We start from the raw sequence: 4500 nt of genomic DNA, 5'->3' as shown, positions 1-4500 counted from the left end.
CCTCTTCTGGCCTGCAAGCATATATGCAGGTAGAACACTGTATACGTTAATAAATAAGCAAATCTTTAAAAAAAAAAAAAAGCTGACTGGGGACACTGGCTCATTGTCTTTGTCATTTCCAGACACAGTGACAGTTTTGCTCAACACCCACTCCCACAGCGGCTGTCCTACCAGGCCCTAAAGCGATGAGACCACGCAGGCAGGGACTGACACCATGAGCTGAAGTACGTACACCTTTCCTCCCAATAGAGAGATTTCCTCTGGTATGCCGTTGCAGTACTGGAGAGCCCGCGCAGGTTCTCGGTGCCGTCTGGGCTCCTCAGGCAGTCTTACCTGCCCCACAGTTGCATGGAGCTTCAGGCCGGAGCCTGCAGTAGGGAGGGCAGGAGGTGCCCCCCTCGCCTCGCCTCGCCTTTCACAGCACAGCTTTGCTCCACTATGTTCCAGGATACACAAGAAGACCTAGACTTCAAGTCTGGATGGCAGGGGGTCTCACAGAATATATATCCATATTCTAAAATCATTGTACATCAGAGAGAAGCGTGAGTTTATCCCTACGCCACGCCTCCGTTCAGACACCATTTCACTGGGAATGACCTAAAACCCAGCTCGGCACACGAGCCTGGCATAGTCCTCTAGAAATAAGTGGCCTCACAAGTGACAACCAGACAGGTTCTCCCATGCCCCATCTACAGCTGAGGAAACTAACGCAGACCAGGCACCCAGGCAGCTCGCCCTAAGCCACATCAATAGCACTTCAACCCTGAGCTCTCTCCAGCAGCCAAACGTGGGCTGTGATGCAGAGACCAAACCGCATTGAGAACTGCTTCTCCCCCAAAACTGACCTTTGATTTCCTTGGATTTAGAAGTCTGGGGTCCTTTGGATGGTTAAAGTGTTACCAGATCCCCATGGGAATGCAAGTAGCACTGGACACCGTGATTACCATCTGCCCTCCCTCCTGCGGCCTGCGCCTGAAGCCACACTCATTCTCTGCTGGAACTTGGACCGAGATGCTGGGACACTGGCCTCTGTAAGAAGAGTCACCCAGTGTGGCGACTATCTCTGGATGTTGTTTGCCCCCAAAGGCCTGTGTGTTCAAGGCTAGCCCTCAGCTTTGTGCTATTGAAAGGTAGCAATAAGAACCCTTAAGAGACAGCGTCTAAGACAGGTATGGCAGCTTTGCTCACCTCAGAATGTTCTGTGCTTCTCAAGATTCCCTCTGCATCATCTGTCACCCTCTCCCCTCCACACTTTGATATTATCACTCCTCTGTGAGGAGCTGAATTAGGATCTAAAACTGGGGAGGAAGTAAAATGTTTGCCTCGAAAGCATGAGGACCTGAGTTCAAATTCCCGGACTCCACATAAGACCAGGTATGGTCACCTTTATCTGCAATCCCAGCTCTGCTCTGGTAAGAAGAGAGGCAGAGATGGGAGAAGCCACCAAAGCTGGTCTATGCAGCAGCAAACAAGGCGAGGGCTGATACCCAAAGCTGTCCGCTGACCTCCACGTGTGCATCCTGGCCCAACACATGAAAGCTCGCACACAAAGATTTTAAAAGAATAAGAGTTGGACTCTAGGGGCAGGAACACAGCTCCGGGTTAGAGCACTGACACAGTATGCCCCTGGTACAGTCACAGCCAGAAAGAGACTCCAATTCCTCTTCTTTTGACTCTGGCCTGACCCAATGACTCCTGTCACATGACTTCCCAGGCTCACACAGAAATCACTAACCTACTTCTGCTTAGCTGTCTTAGGACACTCCCTCTGTGGTAAGCCAGCCACTGTATATGAAGCCAGCTCCCCCAGGAGGTTCCAATGCCCCAGCCAACAGACCTCGTACAGCCAGCCTTCTAGCCATCCCCACCACTGCACCAGACAAGGGTGCCAGCATTCTGGATCCTTCAGACCAACCCATCTCCCCACTGAGCAACCTTAGCCCAAGCCCCAAGGATCAGACGAATCACTTGGCTAAGTTCTGGTCAGGCTCCTGACCCCCAAAGTCTGACACAGCAGAATCTGTTTTCAGTCCCAGCATGTTGCCTCGATTGCTGTGCCGCAGCAGTAATGGGACACACACCTGCAGGTCCTGTGATCCTCATGACAATCATTCTTATTTCTGGGTCAGAAAACTCACCCGGCTCTGACCAGTCAACAGAAAGGCCATAGAATCGTTCTCTGCTCTTTCTCCAGCCATGGGCTGCTCCTGTGGGCAGAGGAAGAAACCAGGCTGAAGAAGCAGAAAGCTAGGGCAGACCCCGCACCCCGCCCCCGTCCCGTTATCGCCATAAAGTGCTACCAAGGGTCTTCCCCTCCTAGTAACACAGGCTGCCCTTAACCAACTACTGGCAGACAGCCTTAAGCTTTGCATCCTCCTGCCTCTACCTCCTAACCTTTGGGGAAACAAGAATGAGTCACCACATCCAATTGTGGAGGGGAGGAGACAGAACCCAGGACTTTGTGCACACTAGCATCCATTCTGCCAGCCGAGCTATATTCCCGGCCCCAAGATTTTTAATTATTGCTCTTTGTCTGCTGGCCTCAAATTCACAGAGTTTTGCCTGCCTCTGTCTCTCTGTCTCTCTGGAGAAAGGTCTTTGCTGAACTTGATTTTTCAACAAACTCTGGCACCGGTTATTCTGCAGTGGTTTTTAACTACTGTGCCTGCTGTACCCTGAATACTGGGCTGCATGCTGAGGCAAACACACACACAATCCCTTCCACACCAAAGGAGCGATAAGAACCTAGTCTTACACGGAACAAGTATCAAGACCTAAGAGAATGAGGAGGAAGGGTGCCACGGGCATCAAGGATGGCAGGGGCAGAGGAGGGGGGACTTGAACATGTCATCTCTGCACAGATCTGGGAGCACTCTATAGCTCTCCGAATGGAAGTCTGGGAGACAAATTCTAGACAAGCAGCTCTGCAAGAGCAGAGGCCCCAAAGAGGGTCTCAGGGTTGGACAGGAAGCTGAGTGGCTTGGGAAGGGGGTCAGAAGGTACTGAGCCTAGAACCGAAAGCTCTTCCGCTTGGTAAGGACACTGACCTTCCCGTCAGATCAAAGCTTATACGTGCAAACTTCATTCCACACGTGATTTCTGTGGGTTCCTAGGTCCCCAGACCCCAAGCTGGGTCATGGCCAGTATCAAAACCAGAAAAACAGTTTGGGTCGTTGCCCCATTGGGAGACAGCTTGCCTAGCATGCACAAGGCCTGGGTTTGATCCCCCGCACGACATAGACCAGATGAAGTGGCGCATGCCTGTGACCCTAGCCCTCTGGAGGTAGAGACAGGAGGAACATAAGTTCAAGGGCATTCCCTACACGTAGTGACTTTGAGGTTAGCCTGGGCTACATGAGACCCTGTCTGGATAAAACCCATGCAAATAAAAGCTAGGAAGACTTAGTCAATTGGATGGATACTGATACAAATCTCTACTTGGTAACTAGTCACTGCTGGGAAAGGAAATTCTTGTAATGAAGCTGTGTGTGGTGACACTGATGGACTGATTACCCTCCAGTGGATGCTGAGTTTGGAATGTTACAGGGTCCGGGAACCTAATCATGACTTCTCTTAGGCTATATCACTGGCCTCCTCCCCCAGCCAAAGGGCTTTTCCTTGCCTGTGTGTCGGACCTAACATCTTGCTGAATAAATTAAGGCCTTTGGGATGTATGACCCAAGCCCTCCCCCAACAGAAGGGCCAAGAATGGACTTGATAGCACCTGAGTCCACCTGCTTGACATACCCTGCTTCGTTGATGTACCCTCCATAGCATTTTCAAATTGCATTGATTTATGACTTTCTTTGTTCTGCTACTAAAACTCTGTGAAACTCCTCCTCTGACATAGCCTAGTTCTGTATTCCTGGGCCTTGGCCGCTCATATTTGGCTCCAGGATAAGCTCTCTGTTATTCCCTCTGAGGTGAGAACAGTGTCTTTTGTTTTTGTTTGTTTTTATGGTCACTGGTTAGAGCATTTACACACCCACTCACCCACTTGTGCCCATGAACTGGGTGCCAGCTCTGTGTAAAGCCCTGTACTTAGTTCCTAGGGGAACGGAGGTCTCTGTTCGCTCAGTACACAAAAAGATCACCACCAGGGCCTAGTGGCTCGGCTTTAATCCCATCACTCAGGGCTGGTGAGATGGCTCAGCGGGTAAGAGCACTGACTGTTCTTCCAAAGGTCCCGAGTTCAAATCTCAGTAATGAGATCTGACGCCCTCTTCTGGGGTGTCTGAAGACAACTACAGTGTAATTCTTTCTAATAATAAATAAATCTTTGCGCTGGAGCGAGCAGGGACTGACCACGCAGGCTCTACCAGAGCAAGTGGGGCCGACCAGAGTGAGCAGGGTCTACCGGAGTGAGCAGAGGACCTAAGAAGTCAATTTCCAACAACCAGATGAAGACACACAACCATCTATGCAGCCACAGTGTGCACTCATATACATTAAATAAATAAATAAATTAAAAAGAAAAGATCCCTGGAGCTACATGGAGAT

Source organism: Mastomys coucha, unplaced genomic scaffold (genome assembly GCF_008632895.1).
Source record: "Mastomys coucha isolate ucsf_1 unplaced genomic scaffold, UCSF_Mcou_1 pScaffold23, whole genome shotgun sequence".
NCBI lineage: Eukaryota > Metazoa > Chordata > Mammalia > Rodentia > Muridae > Mastomys > Mastomys coucha.
This window is presented reverse-complemented; position numbering follows the sequence as displayed.